A 24,120-nucleotide genomic window follows, 5' to 3' on the forward strand; every position below is an offset into this window, starting at 1 on the left:
GTGGAAAGTTAGCCGCTGTTCTACCCGGTCTTCCTGTGTATGATAAACTGACTTCATCTTGCTTCTTTCAGGATTTTCTCTTTGTCTTTTGTCTATTTGATCTGGATATGTCTGTGTGTCAGCCCACTTGAGTCCCACTTTTAGTTCAAGTGTGTAGATTAATTTTGTTTATTGATTTGGAAAGTGTTCAGCCCTTGTTTCTCTAAGTCCTGTTTGTGGTCCTTTCTCGTCACCTGCCAACACCCGCATACATATAAACTTCCTGCAATGAAGTTTACTGATATCCTTAGTGATTTCTGAGCCTCTTTTCATTTTTTTCTTTAGTATTTCCTCTTTTTGGCTTCTGGATAGTCTGAATTAACCCATCTTCAGGTTTCTGATTCATTCTTCTGCCTGCCCAAATCTGCTGTTAGCCCGTACTAATGGATTTTTTCATTTCAGTTATTATATTTTTCAATTTCAGAAACAGCATTTGGCTATTTTTGTATGGGCATATATAATTTATATCTCTGTATTGATATTCTGTTTGGTGAGGCATCATTTCTATATTTCCCTTAGAATTTTAGATAGTTTATTTTGTTTACTTGAGCATGCTTATAACAACAGATATAAAATCTTTGTCTACTTAGTCCAAAATGTAAGCCTCATTAGGGACATCTGCTGGCTGTTTTTCTCTTTGTGCATATACCATACTTCTCTGATTCTTTGTGTTTCTCATTTTTGCTTTGAAAGCTGAACGTTCTCAATACGCTATCAACGGTCTGTATTAGGTGCTTCGTCCCCGGAGACGCGTGTGATTGCTGTAGTTTGTTTTGCTTTCCTTATTGCTACTCTTTTTATGATTTTCCAGGACTAGTTCCATGGATTTTCTATATGCTGTGTTGTGTGACTGCTGCATTCTCAGCCCCCTTTTTCTCTTTAGTTCTAGAGTTTCTTAATTGTTCATTTTTCAAACCTGGCTTTCTCAATCTCACATTTGGGTCAGTTTAAATTGGTGGTGAGATTTTATCAAATACTTTGCCCACATGTCTTCATGCTTTGCCAAAGGGATCTGAGCCAGAAAGTGTGCCTTCTACCTTCAGGATGGGAATTCTGAGCCTCAAGGTCATGCAGAGGAGAATTCCTGGGCTCTCCCTGTCTTTCCAGGCAATCCCCAGGCATGCTTCAGAGTTTCTGAAGATCCCTTTGGTTGACTAGTTCTCGAGGATTTCTTTTTAAACTCTCAGCCAGGCTTCTGTTTATCCCAGAAGAAATCCCAGCCTCAGTGAGATGCTGCCAGCAGTTGGCTTGGTTTCAGCAATGCCCTGGAGGTAGGGCTCCCACTGCTCCCTGCTAAGAACAGAGGTTCCCTGGGGAGCTGCGAGTTCAGAGAAACATGGACGGTGGTTGGGGATGGGGCTCCTGATGGCGCTCCCAACCCACCAAGCCCTCTGTGGTCTTCAGCCTCAACAGTGCTAGACTGCTGGGCCGCTGGACTGCTGGGCCGCTGGGATAAAGGGAGGATGGAATAGCCCCAGGTTTCACAGGCGCTCACCGTCTTACCCAAATCCAGTTGTTTCCCTGGTGGCTTCTTTGGGGTGGGTCATTTTCATTTAATTTGGAGGCCTTGGTTAATGGCCCTCCTTTTCTTCTGATAGACTCTATGACTTTGCCAACCTGGGAGCTGTTGCACCCTCCAGGTCCTCCTGACTCGGCTGTCCTGCCGTGAGTTCCAGGGCCTTGGGCCCCCATGGCCTGGTGGCCTCGAGGTCCTCTCGGCAGGGTGGGGCTCCTCCTCCTGGAGGTCCTGCGGGTGGAGCCAGGCTCAGTCCTGGAGCTCCAGGGGCCTTGTTCTCTCCAGGTGTGAGGGGCTCAGGTCCCTCACCTCCCTGCCAGGATGACCCTCCCCAACACCCCGGGATCTCCTCTTGCTTCACCGCCTCTGAGGGGGACCCGGGCCCAGAAGGCGTCACGGCCCGGAGTTCACGGAGCTGTGTGCTCCTGCTGTCTTCAGCCCTGTTCTCTGAGCTTCCCAGGCTGAAGAGGAGAGACTGGCCTCAGAGGTCAAATCCCCCATGACAGCTGTGCTGTCTTCTACTTGGCTCCTGCTTCCCCCACCCTTCCTGCACACGGCCTGGGTCTCCAGAAAGTCCTCCTGTACGTGGTGGTGGGGGAGGTGGCCCTGGAGCCTTGTCACCAGGATGGAGGCTCACTCTGCCACTGCTGCCCGTGTGACCATGGAAATGCTCCTAAACTTGAGGTGCTACGGTTTACTCCTCCGTGAAGGGTGAGGACCTAGTGAAAGGTGGCAGGGCATGATTACCTCAGGCCTGAGCATGAAGAACGTGAGGTACTCATGGAACATTCTAGAATGACTGTAGGCATTCCAATTCCCAAACATGGAATCCACAGAGAGCTGAGAAGTGAGTCCAGGCCAAGGGAGAGTGAGCAGAAGAGATAACAAACCCTCTGGGAATGGTCCATCAGGGCCATAAGAAAGGGGAGCTCACTCTCAGGACCGCTGCCACATGGCACTTTCAGAGGCTGCTGTTTTGGTGTTGCTGAGGCTCCTCCGAGAGGAGCTTTGACCAAGCGCAGTCCTTTTGAGGATGATGGGATCCCAAGGAACCCAAGTGTTCAGATCACTGTTCTAATTCTGCATACCTACCCCCGCCACAGGCTCTGCTTGCAAGTCCAAGGCTTCTCTAAAAATCAGACTCAAAACACTGGGACCCTGTCCCTGCTGACCTGCATCTGTGGGGGTGCCTCTGCGTTTCTACCACTGGGGCCCGGAGCTGGACGCTGCAGTGACCCCATGGGTCTCTAGGCTGCAGCCACAGGGAGCTTCAGAACTCAAGAGCTGCATTCCAGGGAGCCCCCCGCCCTGCAGACCCTGGTTAGTTCCAAGTCACAGCCCCCAGCCCAGGTCTGTCTGACCTTGCGGATCTCAGTGCAGGGTGGTACTAGGTGCCACTGTTCAGGACCAGAATCCTGCCACCAGAAAGGAGACTCCCCGCACAGTGCCCTTGTGACGTGACCCCATGGCCTCTCATGCTCCCCGCGCTGTAGAGGCCATCATGGTGCCTGTACCCCTCCCCACCGTGCCCACAGGTAGGCCTGTGGAGGGCAGGGTCAGCACACTCCTCAGAGAGGCCAGAGCTCAGCGCGGAGCCTCACACGCTGGACACTGAATGAGTTTATGGACTCATGGTGGCTGAGCGTCACCTCCTCTGACTGCCGACAGGTCTGCAGAGCAGGGCACTCCCACTTGCTCCCATCCCCTGTGCATTTTAAAGTCACAGAAAGACTCCTCCTAATGCCCTTAGGAAATCCAAATTGGCTTTGCCCCAATTAGTCAGGATTGCAGGGTTTTACCAGATATTAACATTTTTACTTCTACGGCGTAAGTCACAAAGCCACCAGAGGATCAGGCCTGTGTTTGGAAGCACACGCTCTCTCATGTTTTTCTAAAGCATCTTATTATTTTTGCCTCATTTCATTTTTAAAATAATTCATTGAGAATGCAGATCAAGTGTAATTACAGGCACCCACCACACATGAATATTCCAACAGACGTTGAATGACTATTCCAAGAGCACACACAGTAGTCATGGAGACGGAACAGTCGCAGGCTCATTCCACACAGGGCTCGTTCCATTCAGATTCCTCCACCCACCCACCCCCACCTTTTTTTTTTCTTAAGATGAATATCACTGATATTTTTAAATTTATTTTTTAAGAATAAGTGAATTATTATAATTGATTTTGCACTGTTTTAAAACAGTTTCACTCTGAAGGAGATATGCAAGGATTTCTTCAATGTGTGACATTTATGGTACAATAGATATTTGTCCAGCACAGAATTCACAGAACCTCGTCTTTCTCTCTCAAGGAATGTGAATTAGGTCACATCAAATCTCAAAAGATGGATTGCGTGAAAAGTGAAGTGTCTCAGTATCTTGCTTGAAAGATTCCTTTAACATTTTCTGTGTTAAAGTGTCTGTTATTGCTTTAGATTATTAATTCCCAATAAAACTGTGACCTAATTGAGGGTCAAGGCTAAACTTATTCAACTCTGAGTACCCAACACATTAAGAAGGGTTCAAAAAATGTGGAAAAGTTAGAGAAATGGGTGGATGATGGATAGGTGGATGGACGACTAGATGTATGTATGAGTGGATAAACTAGTGGGTGGATGGATGGATAGAAAAATGAATGGATGGTAGGTAGGGGTATGAGTGGATGAACTAGTGGGTGGATGCCGCAGTCCAGCTGCAGCAAAATAACCGGGGGGTGACGAGCAACTTGTGTACATTGATACAGGTGGAGTGGGAGCCGTTTATTGTAGGACAGGAGGGGTACATATACATTCCACACAGCTTATCTAATTAACATAAACTAGATACAGCAGTCAACCAATAAGGAATCTCCACACTTAATGGCTCGCTGGCATTACTTCACAAACCACTCCCTCTGCAAAATGCCAGGCGCCATCCAGACTTGTTTACAGACCCTGACAGGTGGATGGACACATGGGCGGATGGATGAATAGATGTGTAAGTGAATGGATTAGTGAGTGGATGGAAAATGGGTGGATGTGTATAGATATGTGGTAGATGGACTAGTGGGTGGATGGATGGATGGATAATGGTTGGATGGATAGGTAGGTGGGTGGATGAGTGGACGTACAGATGAATGGTTGGATGGACAATAGACTGTGGGGAATGAAAAGAGATTATGTTGAAATGAAATATGAACTTCTTTCTAGGAAAAACATACAAGATTAAAAAATGTACTATTACAGTTAGTGTTGCCTATTCAATAGCATTTCCTTCTTTTCTGGAGAGATAGTAGAGATGGAGCAGCAAAGAAGCATAAGGTGGATAGGTTAATGTCTCTCTTCCTGGTCACACAAAACTAATTATTCCAGTTTCAGAATGAGTCTTGAAGTCTGGGAGAACAATTTCCCATCCCTGATTTTCTTTTTCATTTCTATCTAAATGTCTTAGATATGCTCAGCCATTTACTGTCCTACATATTCGAATTCCTTACAAAACCCCTTTAGTATTTTGGTTGAACTATATTGTCTGTTAATTTGTGGGAAGAATTGACATTGTCACAACCTCAAGCCTTCCTAATCCAGGTGTGACTCACCTCTCCAGTGGTTTAGGTCTTCCTTAACATCTCTTAATAGGGTGGTGTGATCTTCCCTGTGAAGGGAGATCTGTTAGCCATGTGTGTTCTCTGTGCAGTGGATGCTCTTCTCAGCACTGCGCCTGTAAGAGGCGCCACTCAACGTGAGCACTGTCTTTAGCGCTAGTATCAGCTCTGATTATTTATCAATTATTTGAGGATAACAGGGAAGCAAATCAAGGGCAGAACTCCAGGGCTACTTTTCTGCTCTTTCCTTCCCCGCCGTGGGCTGTAGCGCCCAGAACACCCACGCCCTGCTCCAACTGTGTCTTCTCCCCTCACACCCAGCCTGCGAGCCCCTTGGTCCTCGGTGCTGAGCCCTGCCGCTCTCCTTGGAGGTGGTCTTGCTGGGGAGTCAGTAGTCTTGCCAGTCCACCATTTTTGGTAAGAATGAGAACCAAACCAAATTCAAAGAACATAAATTCAAAATAAATAAATGAAGGACGTTTGTAGGCAGCGTTGTCCTAAAGAGGAGCAGAGGCTTTGGGCAGTCAAGTGGTGGCCGTGATCACATGCGGGCAGCAGCAGAGCCTTCCACCAGAGGCTGTTCACGCAGGGTGGGTGGCCCTGAGCACCAGTCAAGTCATGGTTGTGGCTTTCTGGAACCCAGCTGGTGCACTGGGTAAGTGTCACCCACTGGTGCATGCTGTGTGAGCTTGTCATTATTACCATTACTACTAGAAGCTGATTTTGACCACAGCTCTCCAAGTTAATCAGAGAAATAGGACACAGATTGAATTCTAACACAAGGGGTAATTTTAGTACATTAAAATTTGTAAATGCTATGTTACTTTTTCTGGGAATTGAAAGAGGACATTTTTGAGAAAGTGGCATTTTTAAATGAGCAGGATTTGCACAGGTGAATCTAGTGGAAAGCACAAAGCTCACAGGGGAGCAGGTGCGAAAGAGCTGGGGGGCCAGGAGACGACTGGCAGGAGGGCTGTCCCGTAACTCAGAAGCTGCTGGCTGTGCTTTTCTGCACAGTATCTGCTGTTCTCATAATTCTCATCTAGAGTCTTAGGGGTGTGTGTGTGTGTGTGTGTGTGTGTGTGTGAGAGAGAGAGAGAGAGAGAGAGAGAGAGAGAGTGGTGTAAAAGAGAGAGATTAATAAACCTTAAAAATAATTAAAGTCTGTAGCTAGCAGCACTTGTATACATTTAGAAAATGGTGTCCCTGCTCTGATGAGGTCAACGGTAGATCAGAGAGGAACGGGGCAGGCAGAGATGCCCTTCTGGGTGTCTCCAGCTCAGCGCAGGTAGACGGATGCCCTCTGCCAAGCCAAAGTAGGCCTTTCCCTCCAGGTGGGCTGGTGCAGGAAACCATGAGCCTTGATCAGTTCCTCACTGGGGAGGGAGCCAAAGAGGGCTTTGGGCAGAGATCACTGTGATCCTTGAAGGTGGGGAGGGGACTCTCCCTTTCAGTTCTTAATCTTGCTGTCCATTTTAACTTTGAACATATTTGGGGCTTTATAGGTTGCCCTGAGTTTTGAGTATCATGATTATTTAAGGATTTTTATTACTCTTTGATTTGAATATTCTAGCTATCACTAAAATGTCTTTAGAAATATACTCTTTCCTTAGTTTAGATTTCACTGTATCCAACCAAAAGGTATCCCAGCGCCATCTCATATTTCATATTTCATGAGAAAGCAGAGGGTGAAAATCATGCATGGGAAGAGATGCGCTTCTCTGAAACGTGTTCACCAGAAAGACCACCCGTGACTTTGGCAACATGACTCCTATGAGATATTTCATATGCTCTGGAACGCCAGTAGACCCACCCAAAAACACTTAAATATGACCAAGGATTGAGGCTGTCTGTAATTCTGAGCTCTGTGGATTCCTGGCTGACGAGGTGGTTAAAAAGCATCCACGGCAGAGCCGACTCCCCGGGCCCAGAGCGTTGGTCTTCCGGGAGTGGGCGAGGCTTGTTGGCACCGCGGTTCTTCCCTGCAGTGAGCTTCAGGGCCCCTGTGTGGGAGACAGACACCTCTCAATGAGGCTGTATCAGCTGACCCGCCCTAAGAACGCTCTGGGTCAGGGACATCAGGATCTTGTCATTGGGGGAATCATCAGCTCCCCCTCAGAGGACATCTCTCCATGGGCTAGCATCTGGTGCAGAGAAAGGCTGGGGACTTGCAAGGACAACAGGTGACAAGCACCCAGCTGATGTCACTTGGCTCCAGAGGACAGTTTTTAACTGTGCATTCATCTGACATGGGCCACTGCAGCCGTCCAGGGGCAAGAAGACCCACCATGAGCAGGGCTTCTGGGGAGCTTTCTCACGCTGCCCTGTTAAACACAGGAGCAAATGCCCAGGACCCCCAGATGCCTGCGCAGGACCTGGTGTGTGGGACCAACTCAAAATGAAGGAGAGGAGGGAGGGAAGAGGGAGGAAGGAGGACAGGAAGGGAGGAGAGGGAAGTAGGAGGGGGGAGAAGAACAAGAGGGAAGGAGAGAGGAAGCCAGAGGGAGAGGAAAGAAAGGAGGGAGGGGCGGGAGGCTGGCGCTTCTGAGGGCAGCCCCAGTGACCTGCCTCCTCCCTCCCTGCCCCAGGGCCTGCACTTCCCTCCACCACTCATCTGTCACTCAGCTGTGATGGACAGTGTCCATCTGCTGGTCAGAGTCCTTGGGATCCCCTCATTTCACCTCTGAACACTGCTGCTCTGCCTAACGTGAGATCTGGGGACGCTCCCGATCCAGCCCTAACAGGCGTCAAGCCTCAACTACACCTCTGACACCCAGAAACCGTTTCAACCCTGTCTCCCGGGCCGGCCCTCCTCTGGGGAAGCTGCAGGGTGCTGTCTTCCTCCATAAGGAGGCGATGAGGCTCCGGACCCTCACACTATGTGTGAGCACAACGTTGACCTCGGGGAAGGTCTGTGCTTGACCTCACCTGGAGAAGGTCTGTGCTTCCTGCCGCTGGCTGATGGCTCATGGCAGTCTGGAGCCGGGTGCTGTCCTCTCTGGGGTCCAGGACTCATCAGGAAGGCCCTCCTGGTCCCTGGGAGTGCTGGTGCTGTGAGGAGAGGGCAGCCCGGGCTGTGTCTTGGGAGGGGAGCTGCTGGGTGCCCAGCCTCCCTCCCTGCTCCAGCTCCATGTTTGGTAGCTGATGACTGTGGCCTCTGAGGGCAGGGGTCCTGCAGGAGCCCGAGTTCGCACAAAAACACCTGTTTCTGCGTCTGCATTGAAAACTGGGTGAAATAAGCACATTTTTCATTCCAAGAAGCACTCACTCAAGCTTCACCTGGATGGTGTTGGCTGCTGGCTCTGAAGTCCTGGAGTGTCAGGCCCAGGTGCTGGGAGGTCACTTGGGCACGCCAGTCCACAGGACTGTAGTGCGCCACGGGGCTGTCAGGCCCACCAGCCAGGCCCAAAGACACCAATGATAGCATACAAACAAGCACGTTTGCCCCAGAAGAACTGATCGAGGTTATATTTGCATAATCAGGATTCATAGATCACTATTTCTTTGTTACTTTTTAAATATCAGAAAGAAAACAATGCAGAGTGAAAATATGCAGAAGGCAGGCTTTGCTACACTGAGGATAAAGATGACCTGGTTGTATCACTGAAGGAGCGTACTTAGAAATATTGTCCTGGAGTGGCTCATTACCTAGACACAGCCTGGGAAGAACACCTGAGAGGGGAGGGATTGAGAGAGGAACAGAGGAAGGAGGAGGAGGGAGGGGGGAGGGAGTGAGGAGAGAGGGAGAGAGAGGGGGAAGGAGGGAGGGAGAGAAGGAGGAGGAGGGAAGAGGAGGAAAGAAGGAGGGAGGACAAGGAAGAAAAAGGAAGTAAACAAGTCTGGGTCAGTTCAGCCTCACATGCAGAAATGTCAAGCAGAGGTCATTTTGTGCCTGTTTCCATTACAAGACATATCATTAAATTTTAGTGTCTCATATATGAGTGTAAAGAACCAAAGATGAAATAATTGACCATTCCTGAATTTTGAGCAAATAATGTGTGTTATTGACTGCATAGTTAATTTAAAGTAAATTAAGCATATACCCTTGTTAAAGGGGGAAAGTAAATCTCTTTTCATACACCATGAATATTAACATAGATAAAGTTGAAATGAATCCTGTAGCACAACCATTAATAATTCATTGCTCTAAGCCCAGGTGTTCTCCACGGGCCATGTCAGTGTCACAGTGAACCCCGAGGGCGGTCCTACAGTCGGTATAGGGCAGCAGGGCTCCTGAGCCAGGGCTGGTGGCCACTCTGCCGTGACACCAGGAACTGGCAGATGGCCCAGGGATGAGGGGACGGCTAGGTTTGTGTGTTGGGTCGTCTTAGGTTCTGGGGTGCAGAGTCCAGTTCTTGAAGACGCAGCGAGCCATACAGATGAGGAAACAGCACTTCCACCCAACCCCAGATGACGAGCCGCCTGCACGGCTTTCTTGAAAACTCACCATGTTCCCAGAGAGTCCTTATCTGACAGGCTCGGCTGTGGAACAGCATGCTGTGACTTGTCCCTGATTTTCTAACTGCAGTGGTTCTGAAAGGAATTGAAATTACTGAGAACCTTGAGGAAGGAATTTCAGTTGAAATGGCACCAACCCATTGGGTGCCCTCTCCCCCTTTTTGGGTGTGGGCATTTGGGGAGCAATCAGTTGTGGTGCAGTCGGGAGGCCAGCTCTGGCCTCCCTGCCTCCCCTCTAGCTGTGCTCTGGGCTGGTTACTGTCCTGCTGGCTTCTGGAGCTCGGCTAGTGATCTTCACACCCCACGTGCAGGACTTTTGCTTAACTGTGAATGGCAGCCCCATTTTTCTGCCTTCTTGTTCTTCTCTAGAGTGGCCGTGTCTGGAGGAAGAGGGAAGATGTAGTTACTGAACCCGGTCCAGTGTTTGTGAATCCTGCAGTACCCACGGCGGGTCAGGAGATGCCCCGCTGGCCCATGGACACATGGATATTCCAGGAGCCACATGAAGGTGACAAGCGAGCTTGTATTCTCATCTTAAATGTGCTACTTTGTAAAGGCGTGAGCGTGGCCGTGAGAATGGAGGGGTACCACATCGCCTGACCTTGAGGAGCACTCATTCAGGGTCACCGTGTCCTCTGTTGCTAGATGTGGACCTGAGTGACTCTGACCCAGTCAGCAAGCCTGGTCCCCCTGGGGCCTCGTCTGCGGCCTCTGCTGCGGGCAGAGCAGGCACACTGAGGAACTGAAGCAGGCCTTGGGACTGCACTTCTTTACCCAGGGTTCTGTGGGTGGCCATCAATCACAGCCCTGTTGGGGTTGGGGGGCTGCTCCCTGCAGAGCTCAGGGGTGGCTGAGGGTGCTTGAATCAACAGTGCTCAGTGCCTAGGACAGAGGGTCCTGCTCAACAATTCTTAGAATGCAGTCGGTGGCACTGAGCTCATTCACGCATTGCCAGACCTTCTCTTGCACAACCGCAACCCCTCCCTCCTCTCAGCCTTTGCAGCCACCACCCAGTGTCCCCAGACACTGCAGGGACCACAGGAGTGCAGTCACCGCACCCTGTTTCTATTTGTTTCATGCTGTCTTGGGAGCTCCTCTCCCCACCTGAGGCTGAGGGGCCCCACTGTCCCCTCAGAGCCCACATGTGCGGCTTCCTGCTGTTGGCTGAGTGGACGCTACTGCTCTCCCCCTGAGCGTCACCGTGTCCTTCAGCCTTCGGGGGGGTGGATGCTGTACCCACATGGCTTTGCTCTGGGTCATGTGGATCCCATGCCAGTTTGTTCTTTGAGTAGATGATGTGCTTTTTCTGTAGTGACTGTGCCCTTCCACACTCCCACCAACCGCGAACAGTGGTTCCAATTTCCACATCCGAACCAGTACTACTGATTTCTCTGTGTGTATGTGTGTGAGTGTGTGTGTTGTGTTTGATTGTGGCCACCCTAATGACTGTGGAAATGGGTTCTCATTGTAATTTTATTGGCATTTGCCTAAAGATTAGTGATATTGAACATATATGCATGTGCTTATTGGCAATTTGCATATTTTTTGGAGAAATGTGCATTTAAGTCCTTTGCTTTAACCAGGTTGTTTTTGCTATTTATTTACAGGAACTCTTTATATGTTATGGATATCAACCTTTTATAAGATATATGCTTTCAAATATTTTCTCCCATTTCATGGGTAGGTTTCACTCTGTTGTTGATGTCCTTTGATGCACAAGACGGTCAGTGTGGTTTTTATTAATATAATCTAATTATTTTTTATTTGTTGCCTATGCTTTTGCCAATAAGCACATGAAAATATATTCAGAATCACCAAAACAAATCATCATCAAATCCAATGTCAGGAAGATTTTTTTCTGTGTTTTCTTCCAAGAGTTTTGTATGTTTTGCATTTATGTCAAGGTCACTGATTCATCTGGAGTTAATTTTAGTATAGGTTAAGGTCAAAGTTACACTTTATTCTTTTGCATGTGAATATGCAATTTTCCCAGTGTGGTTTGTTGGAAAGACTGTCTTGCCCTGCTGATTGGTAGTGGCACCCTTTGGAAAGTCCTTTGGCTATGTATGCAACTTCTGTCCGTCTGATTCCGTTTGTCTTCATGTGTGTCCCTGACAATCCTGTGCTCCTTGGACCACTATAACTTTGCGGTAAGTTGGGAATCAGGATACATGAAATCTTCACCTTTGCTCTTTTATAATACTGTTTTGGCTATTCAGGGTCTCTTGAGATATCACATGAATTTTAGAATGGGCTTTTCAATTTCTCAAAAAAAAATAACGGCCTTGAGGTATTGATCAGGATTGCTTTGCGTCTCTAGAGCATGAGGCTACATTTCCTAGTCAAATGAAAGCAGGCTTTAATTCTTTCTAGCAATGAATTTGCACATGCAATCAGAGCGTGACTTTAATTATTTTTGTTCAGTTTGTAAAACAACTTCAGATTTATCACCCCCTTTTTCTGAGCCAGGTTGTGATGATCAATAGGAAATGTTAAATAGAATAAGAATATGATAAAAGTCAAACATCAAACACTGCCCTCAGGATCAGAAGTTTATTTCTGTTTGATTTTTCAAAACTCAGCATCTTGATGGCTCTCATTGTTGAGTCACATTTCCTCGGGTTCAGGGACTGTTCCAAGTGGTCTCTGCCATGAATTGAACCTCAGTGGGCCTCCAGGGGACAGGAGACCCCGGGTCTTAGATGCACAGGACTTGCGGGCATCACGGAGGCCCTGGCTGGAAGTGGTGCCTCCTGTGCTTGCCTGGGTGCCTGGGCTCCCACACGTCAGGTTCCATGGCAGCCTGGACCCTGGGGGGCCTTCTGCTGCCTTCCTGTGCTGTGCCGCCCAGCTCCCCCAGGAGGGCTGCCCACGGCTCCCACATAAGGGCACCATCCCCAGGGCGAAAGGCGCCTGTGCCAGGCCTGAGTGCCCTGGGAAGAGAGCTGGTGTTCCAGACCCAGAGGAAGCCCTGGGGATCCAGACCACTGATCCCAGTGTCCTTTAAATCTCGGCCTTTACACCAAGTCTATTTCCAAGCCTCAGAAAAACATTGAAAAGTCAGGCTTGGGGATTGCGAGAGCGAAGCTTCCTGCAGGAGAAGCCACTGTCACTACCACCAGCCTCGCCCAGGCTGAGGGAGGAGTGTTGACCGCCCTTCACGCCCTGCTCCTCTCAGCCACGCTGTGTGCCTCTCGCGTGCCGGGACCTCTTCCAGACCCTGGACGTATTAAAGAAATAAGAGAAGGCCTTTCCCTGGAGGAGTGGCCAAGTTGGCCACAGGAGTCCTAGTGGGCTGCATCCTCTGTGCCAAGTGTGTTCCCTGCTCCAGGCCAGCAGGTCACCTGTCAGCACCTCACGCACATCTCATTGGTCAGGAGGACACAGGAACAGGAGGTCACGTGGCCCTTCCAGGAACACCACCAACCGGAAATCCCTCCAGGAACTCTCCAGGAATCCCCGTGCTGTGAGAACTCCAAAGTAGCAGCCCAGGCGGACAGCAGGGGTCTAATATACAGTTGAACACACAGCTTAACATAACCATCATCATCTCAGTGGCTCAATGGCTCACCTCTCAACCACTCCTTCTGGCAAAATGCCATGCATCATTCCGACTGGGCTGTGACTCGCAGCAGCCCTGAAAGTGCCCTTTACCTAATTTCCTCATTGAAACCCTATGAAGTCTGTGCTCTTCAATTCACATCCATATCCATAATTGACATCTGAGCGATGAATGTGCAGACAAGTTAGTGGTCTGCTCTACACTTAGTAGATGGCCCGCGCGGGCTCTGCTCTAGGCAAGCAGTTTACTTTCCAGTCACCGTGAGCTGCCTCTACCACTTCTGCAAAGCCATGGGCAGAGAGTGACTTTATTATTGCTGTGTCCATCCCTGTGACATATAACACTTGTGTGCATACCTAAAGCACTGTGCAGACACACACAAAGCATTTGTGAACTCTAAATCCAGTGACTTCACTTAATAATGCAAAAGCCATCAGTGTGGCTTTAAGATATCACATGCCCATGTCTTTGCCCCAAAACCAGCCAAACAAATTAGAGCCGTGCTCTGTGGAGACCATCCCCATATCAAGAAAGACATGCTTACCCCATTCTCACGGTGATCCCCCTGGATTGCTTCCCTGATCATTTTCTGAATTTGTTGCTCTCCTTTATAGCAATATTCATTACAACACGATGCTATAAAATATTCCGGTTAGTTAGAATGAATCAGATTGTTTGAGCTTTGACTTTTCTGGAGTTCAGCTTAGGAAACAGTAGAAACTTGCACTTCTCCTGACGTCATCATCCAAGTCGTGGGACACCGTGGGACACCGGGCTTTTGGAAAGTAAGGTACCAATCACCCATATCTGCCCTCCTATCCTGGAATGTGGTAAAACTGCACACCATGAAATTTCTTTCCTCCCAACTGAGCACAATTTCCTGCAGCCAGTAGGTGTCTGATTAAAGCAAGGTGGGAAGTGGGTGAGGTCCTTTGAGACCTTGGATCACAGCGGGGGACTCGGCTCCAGGGCAGTCATGGGCTGCAGAGGGTCCACCTGGGCCACGCCAGGCAGGGAGCCCCAGGGATGCGCTGTCTCTGCAGTGCCGATCTCCTCCTGCAGTGTGCATGGAGAACACAGCTCCTCTCAGGGCTGTGAGGTGGGCTCCTGCGGTGCCTCAGTACCCCCAGCCACAGGCACTCCCGGCAGACTTGGATTTCCAGCACTAACCTCAGAGCACAGAGGCCCCTTCTCCCAGGTCCCCAAAGACGTGCAACCAGGGAACCTTATAAACCCAAAGACACTGAGAGGACCCCACATTTTGCGAAGGTGCACATTCAGATTTATAGCAGCAGCAGGCAGTGGTGTCCTTTCCTGAGCTGCTCAGACTCATTTGAAAGTCGCTCTTAGGGACAGGGAGAAGGGCAGTGGAGTGTGCCATGGCTGTGTCTGAGGTCACTGGCTTACAGTGGTTTTGAATGTCTCAGGACAAAAGCAGAAGCACACTCAGCACATGCTGTGTGTACCTGCTCAGCGGGTGCTGGGTGTCAGGCCTCTGCAGGCTCAGCTCTAGCACACCCCACACCTGAAAATTCCCTGGAGACGTGTTTCCTGGTAAAATCTGTGGTGTGAAGAAATCTGCCTCCTGCGGCTTTCCTGAGAAACCGTCTGGGTCCAGCCGGTGCTGGCCTAGTCTGCTGTTTTCACAGCTGCTCCTTGGGAAGAGTGTCACCCTTCCTTGGTGTCTCAGTCAGCTTTTTCACTGCTGTGACTAAAGGATCTGACCAGAACAACTAGAGAGGAAATTTATTATTTGTAAATTTCAAATAAATAATAAATTTATTTGAGGGTTCACAGTTTCAGAGGTCTTAGTCCATAGAAGGCCAGCTGCATTTCTCAGAGCTCGAGATGAGGCTGAACAGTATGGATGAGTGTGTGGCAGAGGGATCGGGAAGCAGAGAGACTCCAGTCTCCAGATGCGAATGAATATGTACCCAAAGCCACGCCCTCATTCCCACCTCCTCCAGCCACACCCACCACTTCAATCCCCACTCAGTTAATCCCATCAGGGAACTGAGTCTCCGATTGGCCGAGACTCTTATAATCCAATCATTTCTGCTCACATTGAACCTTCTTGCATTGTCTCACATGTGAGCTTAGTGGGGACACCTCACATCCAATCATAACACCGGGTCTTAGCTTTTGTTGGACGGAGAGGCAGTGCTATCTGATCCATGAAGAGTCATTGCCAGTCTCTTGGGAGGATGTCCTGCTTCAATCCCTAGTGACACCTTCCATGGCAGCAGCTATAGAAACCTCTGTGCTTATATCAACTCCTTTTATGGGTAGTTGACCAAATTCTATCACAAAAAAGGTAATGTTTTCAACTTCAAATTTTCTGCCCCTAAAAAGAAACTTCAATATTCTGAGCCTTGTACAAAGCGGTTTCTATAGATATCTGCCAAAGAACACCAACGTTTAGTGATGTGTGACCCTCGTGGCTCCTGGCAGGATCAGCACACAGCCCCTGCCTTGGTGGTGCCTTTGGGGTGGGGCAGTTGTCCCCAGGGAGCCATCTTCCTTGGCCTCCTGCACATATTCTAAGTGACCGCAGCACGGCCACACTGGCCTTGACCTCACAGGGAGCTCTGGAGATGTGGAAACCCAGCCCAAGTACACTCAGAGATAGAAAGGAAAAGAACTTCCCAAAGCTGCCTGAGTGAGTGTCCAGGATCTGAGGTCCTCTGACTTCAATGTGATGCCATAGAAGAGGTGGGTGAGTCCTCTCCAACCACAGCGCTCTCAAGACAGCCTGGAAGACAGGAGTTTGGGTGCAGGTCTAGCTCCAACCGCCCTCGCGAGCCAACAAGAAACAGCTCTAGAACAGAGTGCACGGTGGATGTGGGGACTTAATAACAGGCCAAATGTGACAGCAGCGGGACTGGAACCGGCAAAGGCACCGGAGACCCAGGGAAGGTGCCCTGGGTCTTCCACTAGCAAGAGCTGCATATGTCCCCTTCACGACCCCAGCTGTGCTCCACTGCCCCAGCCCGGTGCCCTAGCCAACACGGGTACTGGGAGACGGTGCTGAGGTGGGGATGACCGTCAGCAGTCCTCAGTACACTTGGGAAGGACGCACCACCTGCAGGAACTCTGCCTGGACACGCTTCTGTGCAGAATGCCTGCAGGGCCAGGCGAGTGACGACGCCCTATTCACACTGTCCAGACAGCCACCCCACGGACCCCAGACTTCCCCTGGGTCCCCACCTGGCTCACCCTGAGCAGCCGTGGTCTTGGGCCTGGATCTCTATGGGCCTGCTCTCCTCCTCTGCATATCAGGGACTTTACCCTCCCAAGGCGGAGGTAAGCACTGGGGGCTTTTCAATGGCACCTGTCTCAGGTAGGCCTTGAGAAGTGTGGCTACTTCACTGAGTCTCATTTGTAAGAGCAGGTTCTGCAAACCACGTAAACATTCATCCGAGAGACACTGGTCAGATAAATCACGCTGTGTTCAAGTCGTGAAACACTGACTTTTTAATGGGGGATATTATACAAGCCCACCCTATCCCAAGGTATGTCATTGAACAAAACTCTACAGGGCGCCAGACCACATGTGTGTCCTGCTATAATGTGACAACGCTAGCAGCTTGTCTGCGGTCAGGCCAGCGGGCCAGCAGCAGGGGAAGTGCTTGGTACCCGGAGGAAGTGCTGGGCAAGGCTGCCTCAGAGGGAAGTGCTTGGTCCCCAGAGGAAGCACTGCTTCTCATGGCCACCCCTCAGGGCCTGAGGATGCTGTGTCCATGCAGGTGTGGCCCTCTGGGTGTGACGTGTGTATTCACGTTCCCCCACGTGTGGAGAGCCCACCTGCAAGCCAGCAAGCCAGACCTACAAGGCCCCAAGGCACAGCTCCTCGGTGGTCGCAGGTGCTGAGGGCCCCACCCAGATGCTGGCTAAGACAGCAGAGGATGCCCAGGCGGCAGTGAGGTGGCACTCTTGGTGCCAGAACAGACAGCGGACGCCAGAGGGAAGAAAGCTATGCTGGAGACCTCATCCCACATGCAAAGCCTGGGCCAGGGCGCACGGCTCCTGCTCGGCCAGGGCAGCCCTCTTCTGGTGCAGGCAGAGTGCGCTCTGGGAACAGGGGCAGGGCCAGGTCTTCCCTAGAGACGTCCTTACAGAGCTCTGCTTGGCCTCCCGAGAAAACTCCAGAGACACAGGAAGGGGGAAGAAGAGGACCCCGTCACAGGATAGCAAGGTTTTCCAGTGCCGGGCTTCACAGCAGGAGGGGGGTTTCCACACAATCTCTAATCACTGGAAGTGCTCGCACCTGCGCTTCCCAGGCCTGGGCTCTACGGGCACACCCTCCCCGGGCTCTCCCACCAGGCCACTGCACCAGGTCCCGCTGCTTCCCCACCTCGAGGGGCAGGCTGAACCCATCCGGGCACAGCCACCTGCCTGTTGGGAGCCTCCTCAGAAACCCTGGTGCCTGCCCGGTGACAGAGGCGCCTCCTCCGGGAGTTCCGGGGTGTGCGGGCATGACTCTCAGGCCTGTGCTGATGGGAGTCTCTTGCATATCTTACGCACAGGAAGGAAGAAAGAATAAAGCCAGACTTCTTCATTCTTCATGGGCTTCTCGTTGAGCCTCGTCGCGCCAGTCTGGGGACTGCTTCAGGGTGTTGCCAGGCACCTGGCACTTGGCCTGCTAGTCAGTCCCCTTCCTTGACGTGGAGATGGACCACCACCAGATTCTGATCCACTGTGGAGACACCTCCTACAGTGCGTCTTCCCTGTGAGCTCAGAGAGCCAGTTAGTGCTACTGGAGCAACCAGTGTCCATGTGTCGGTGGTGCTTGCTAGGGATGTCCTTCTGCTCACAGAAGACAGGGCTTGCACCCCCCCACAGAGGTGGGGTACAGGACTGGGACACAGAGTCCTCTCTGTGAGCCGAATTGTTTTTAAAGTGACTATAGACTCCCGTCCTTTTCAAAGTGAGAGGCTCCCTATGAAGCCAGAGCAGGCTCAGGAGGAAGAAGGCTGGAAATGAGATCATGGCTCAGCCACCACCACCACCCCCCAGGGACGTGGGTCCACCTACAATTTTGGAGCAAATACTCAGAGGAGTCTGGAATAGAACAGGAAGAGGTATCTGAGATGCCAGGCCTACATGATGCCCTCCATCTGAGACGGGAGGAGGCTGCGTGGCCAAGCCAACTGAGGAGGGTTTGGCTGGTTCTGATGGTATGTGCTGGCAGGGTGCCACCAAGCAGAAGCTTGGACTCCGCTTGGGAGTCACAGGAGGTGGGGATGGACATGATGTCAGTGTGTCAGTCAGCGTCCTCACTGCTGTGGACAAAGGACTTGACAAGACAAGGGAGAGGAGGAAAGGTCTGTCTAGGTTCATGGTTTCCGAGTTCTCAGTCCACAGACAGCCACCCCATTGCTCTGGTCCCCAGGTGAGGCAAGACACCTTGGCAGAGAGGGGGGCAGAGAGTGGAGGGAACAGCACCTCAGAGCCCAGCATCAGGAAGTAGAGAGACTCTGCTAGCAAGGGACATCCTATGAGCCCCAAAGGCACACCCCTAGTGACTCCCTCCAGCCCACTCCCTCCTGCCTACCGTCACCACCTGGTTAATCCCTACGAGAGGGAAACTCAGGATCTAATCACTCACCTCTGGACATTCTTGCATTGCCTCACACGAGAGGTTTTGAGGGACTCCTCATATCTAAACTGTAACAGTAACCACACTGTATATGATGCAATGGGGGTCAGGGCAGTCATGCAGCCTAATCAAGAACCACCTGATGTTGGCACACTGTGCATGATGTGGTGGGGGTCAGGTGGCCATGGAACCCCAGGATGTTGGCACACTGTGCACGATGGTGGGGGTCAGGTGATCATGGAACCCCATGATGTTAGCACACTGTGCATGATGGTGGGGGTCGGGTGGCCATGGAACCCCATGATGTTGGCACACTGTGCAGGATGGTGGGGGTCGGGTGGCCATGGAACCCCATGATGTTGGCACACTGTGCACGATGGTGGGGGTCAGGTGATCATGGAACCCCATGATGTTAGCACACTGGGCATGATGTTGTGGGGGTCGGGTGGTCTTGGAACCCCATGATGTTAGCACACTGTGCATGATGTTGTGGGGGTCGGGTGATCATGGAACCCCATGATGTTAGCACACTGGGCATGATGTTGTGGGGGTCGGGTGGTCTTGGAACCCCAGGATGTTGGCACACTGTGCATGATGTGGTGGGGGTCGGGTGATCATGGAACCCCATGATGTTAGCACACTGGGCATGATGTTGTGGGGGTCGGGTGGTCTTGGAACCCCATGATGTTGGCACACTGTGCATGTTGTGGTAGGGGTTGGGTGGTCTTGGAACCCCATGATGTTGGCACACTGTGCATGTTGTTGTGGGGGTCAGGTGATTATGGAACCACCTGATGTTAGCACACTGTGCATGATGTTGTGGGGGTCGGGTGGTCATGGAACCCCATGATGTTGGCACACTGTGCACGATGGTGGGGGTCAGGTGATCATGGAACCCCATGATGTTAGCACACTGTGCATGATGGTGGGGGTCGGGTGGCCATGGAACCCCATGATGTTGGCACACTGTGCAGGATGGTGGGGGTCAGGTGGTCATGGAACCCCAGGATGTTGGCACACTGTGCATGATGTGGTGGGGGTCGGGTGGGCATGGAACCCCATGATGTTGGCACACTGTGCATGATGTCTTGGTTATCTGGGATGAGGGAAGACACACTTGATATCAGCACGTTGTTCATCCTGCATATGCAGAGACTGATAAAATTTATAAGCAGCACTTCTTGCATATCATAAAGTCAGCTCTGAGTGATGGACCTGGTGTGAAGGGTGGTGATTGTACTGTGAACTGGGTGATGCCACTAGGTTGTTCACCATGGACACAGCCCCCTGTGGTCCCCATGGACACATAAACAGGTGCTTTGGTAATGCGTAAGAACTCATGTCTGCATGAAGCAACATACATTATCAGAAACACTGTACATTAATGTAAAAAAATACAAAACACTTTAAGAATATAATCCAGGAAATTCTAATAAGTTAAATTATAAATGGAACCATATTACCCTTTTGAGCCTTTTCCTTATTTTTTTAAATTTTTTTTGTAGTTGTAGATGCACAGAATGCTTTTATTTTATTTGTTTTATTTTTATGTGGTGCTGAGGATCAAACCCAGTGCCTCACGCATGCTAGGCAAGAGCTCTGCCACTGAGCTACGGCCCTAGACCGAGCCTTTTCCTTATTAATCCTTTATACACACACACACACACACACACACACACACACAAACACACACACGTACACACACACACATATAAGTCTGTTTTATTTAATTGATCTCATCCACTAAAATGATAAGAATCGTGTCTTCCTTGGCAATTGGTCACCTGCTCCTTTGGTCAGACTTGGGCTCATCTCTGGCCAAGGATTCTTAAGCTAGCATTGTTCCTCCTGGGTGGACATTGGGGACCGTCATTCACTTGCTCACCAGACTTCCTGGCACCTGCCGGGCGCAGGTCCTGTCTCCATGTGGGGGCTGCAGAGGAAGATGCCCCTCACAAGGCTCCCTGCAAGGTACCACAAGAAGAAAGGACGACATGAAGGCAGAGTGGACAGACAGAGAGAAGGGTGAGAAAGACCCTGAGTGGAGGACAGCTCATGCGGGCAGAGTGGTCAGACAGAGAGGAGGGTGAGAAAGACCCCGAGTGGACAGCTCATGCGGGCAGAGTGGTCAGACAGAGAGGAGGGTGAGAAAGACCCCGAGTGGAGGACAGTTCTGCAGAGAGGGAGAAGACAGTGCTGCCGGAGGCGGAAAGTTTGAGAACTCTGTGCTGCCTATGACCTTGGAGCCAACACGTGCTCTCACTTGATCCCCATACAAAACACTGAGTGGTGGCAGCCACTGTTCCCTCCTTGAGCACGGGGACTATGAAGCCAAAAGAGGCGAGACATCCTCCTCAAGGACACTGGTGATGGCTGAGCTGGGCTTATGATGGGCACTTGGGCTCCAAAGACCAGGCTCTTCAGTGCACCATGTGACTTTCCAGAGGGGTCCAGTAGACCAGAGACAGAATGATGGACAGAGTGAGGGCAGGATGGTCAGAGCGGTATCCCTGGGCCTGTCTTGCACACAGGAGGGTGGCCACTCACAGGGGCAGGGACAGTTCACTTCAGCCAGAAGACAGAAGTGCCCAGCAGGGTTGGGGGGAGACGTAGCCTGAGGTGTGCTCTTCTGATCCTTCCAGTTTTCCTGATGAAATAGCAGAGAGCGAGGAGGTGGGAGATGGGGCTGGCATGTGGCTGAGAGAAGATGTGGAGGGCAGGGAGGAGGGCAGCAGTGTCCTGTTGCTGGGAGGCACCGCAGACCTGCTGGAGGCCTGGCCCTGTGCTGAGGTCAGCGGCAGCTGCATGCCGACTCTGGGTCTGTGGCCGAAGGAGCAGTTCGCCTTAGACTGAGGATTCAGCTCTCCCGGGGACAGGTGGACAGGAGAGATGGCCCTGGTGGCTCACAGCGCATCAGAGCAGGGCAGAATCCCATCACCCAGAGGGTGGGATGAGGAAGGAAGTGAGGGCGTGGGGATGGTCACTCACAGGACTCAGTCGAGGCATGGAAGGGAGCAGCTGGGAGGCAGGAGGCTGGGGCAGGCGGGCTTTGAGTCTGCAGTGGGGAGAGCTCGCTCGGGACGGACAATGCCAGGTGGACCAGGAGGCAGGAGGCAGTGGTGAGGAGCCTGCGACACGGCGCAGCTGTGGAGACAGCATCTGAACAGTATCGGAACTGGGCTTCAGGGCAGTCATGGAGACAGTCTCTGAACCAGTTGCTGAGCTCTTCAGGGGGGAGGCGGCTGCCTGGGTCTGGGGGCCACCAGGAGTGTCTGCTGGCCTCGGATGAGCTGCCGTTCAAACCTGCAGGGCTTTAGGGGCATGGGGAGAGGGGCCTGGATCAAGGTCAGGCGTGGGCCTCCAGCTTGCTGCCACAGGCACGGGCCAGCAGAGGGCTGCCAAGACAGCCCTGCAGTCCTGCTTCCCAGGAGGTGAAGGGGGGCCACAGGGAGGAACCGTATTAGAGGAGGCCCCAGAGTCCCAGGCAGCCACTACTGTGCCTCCGAGATAAAAGAGCCAGAGCTGGCGGGAGGTGGTCGTCCAGTCACGGTCCTGGGCCCTGGATGCCCATAGCTGCCATGCGCACGGGGCCAGGAACAGGGCCAGGCAGTGCAGGCCAGTTCAGGTCTGTTCTGTATCAGAAGCCCTCTTTGAATTTCTGCCAGTGGGATAACCAATAAGAAAATGAGCAATTTCCCAGGATTTTCTGTAGTAATTAGAAACAAGATTAGTGTGACTCAAGTTGATATCTGCAATGTTGAGACTTTGAGTAAAGAGATAACACCCAATCACAATGTGTATCAGGCAGGTCATTTTCAAATGGCCACTCTCAGAGTTCTTAGGAGGTTCACAGAGATGCAATGGCACCGAGCATGTGAACAGCACACCCTGTGAGGAGGGAACTAGACACCCTAGTGGTGAGACTGAGGCCCAGGCAGGGCCACGCTAAGCAGCTCCCTCATGAGAACAGAAACACAGTGGCGGCCCCGTCTCTCAGAGGGGAGTCCTCTAAGCCAGAGAGTCTCTGTGTGGAAGGTCCTCTGTGGCGGTCAGCGGAGGAGGTTTTCCCTGAAGCTCAGGTGTTGGACGTCCAGCCTTGGTCAGGCAGGGAGACAGAGTCCCATGCCATCTCTTCTTTCAAGAATGTCCATAAGAAACCAGTGTGAGTCCCGTCAGGACTAGAGATGATCACAGTATGACCCTGCTCCCAGCTGGGTCCAGTGCAGCCCACACGGCCCTCGTCCTCCACAGCTACATGCAGGAGGGTGGTCCTTGAGGGAAGGCAGCCTCCTGCTCCCAGCACGGACTTCCCTGCTGGACTTTCCTGCCCTTCACTAAACCAGGTGTGGCAATGTCACAGCCCTCACAGTGCCTCAGTGAGTTCATGCCACACCACCCATGCCCGCCTCTCTCCACAGCTTCAGGGTCAGTCCAGACATCACGTTGCCAAGTGTCGCTGCACCAGTCACCTGTGTTTTCGTCATGGACTCTGTGGAACCTCAGGGAGTTTGCAATTTTACATAAATAATCGCATCAGCGCAAACTCAGCTTTCCAGAGCAGGCAGTGTGGTGGACGGTCACAGGATGTCCCGCTGGACAGCATCCTAAGCCCATTGTCACTGTGCAGAGGGCGTCAGCACAGTGACGCCACAAATGCAGATGCAGTCAGTGACTCATGGAGGGATGTGTGAATGACTCTGATGTCAGGAAGGGGTCGGACCCACGAGGAAGTATTTTACTTCGGGTCCTCGAATCACGACTCCTGAGGAACAAGCCCGCCTCTGCGACTCACTCTTCAGGATGACAGAAAATAAAACCCAATACTTTTTTCAAAAATATTACGTTTCCTCTTTTCCCCCCAAAAGAAGCAAGTGACTGTTTATAGAAGAGTATTTCAGTCTCATCCAGGAGATGTTGAATCCCAACTTGAAGATGTGGAGAAGGTGCCTGTGTGGTTGACAGTCCTGCGTGATCAGCAGGTGGCTGCCACCGTGCCCACGCACGCTTGGTCCACTCAAACACAGGCAGGATCTGTGACACCCAGGATCTGCCCATGTCCCTCTGCAGCAGACAGGCCTCACGTGGCCCCTGGGAGGACCATTCTCAGAGGCTGGGGTTGAAGTCTCAGCCATGCAGCTCCATCTGTGTCCCCTCCTGGCCTGACTTCCCCCTGCAGCCTAGGAGACATTCTAGGGAGACACTGTCACGCAGCCTATCAGACACACATGGGTGCACCTGAGACCCTGGAGCACTCCAGGAATCCAGAGGGCTCCTCTCAGTGTCAGAGCTAAGGACAGACCCTGCTCCAGAACAGACTGTCCAGCGAGGGACACAGCAGGACAAGTAGTGCTGACTGTGGCCA

General features: G+C 51.4%; 1 protein-coding gene across 29 annotated transcripts in view; it reads left to right on the top strand.

The window, feature by feature from the left end:
• Positions 1-24,120, top strand: part of Myt1l (myelin transcription factor 1 like) — a 340,605-nt gene that overhangs the window by 165,452 nt on the left and 151,033 nt on the right. For 23 of the 29 annotated variants that reach the window (XM_048804898.1, XM_048804894.1, XM_048804908.1 and 20 more), the window contains one exon: positions 9,967-10,105. The exons of the other annotated variants lie outside the window; for them this stretch is intronic. The gene's annotated coding sequence lies outside the window, so the exon portion shown is untranslated. The remainder of the gene's footprint in view (positions 1-9,966; positions 10,106-24,120) is intronic. 29 annotated transcript variants of the gene reach the window in all.

The sequence above is a fragment of the Marmota marmota genome, unplaced genomic scaffold (genome assembly GCF_001458135.2).
Source record: "Marmota marmota marmota unplaced genomic scaffold, marMar, whole genome shotgun sequence".
NCBI lineage: Eukaryota > Metazoa > Chordata > Mammalia > Rodentia > Sciuridae > Marmota > Marmota marmota.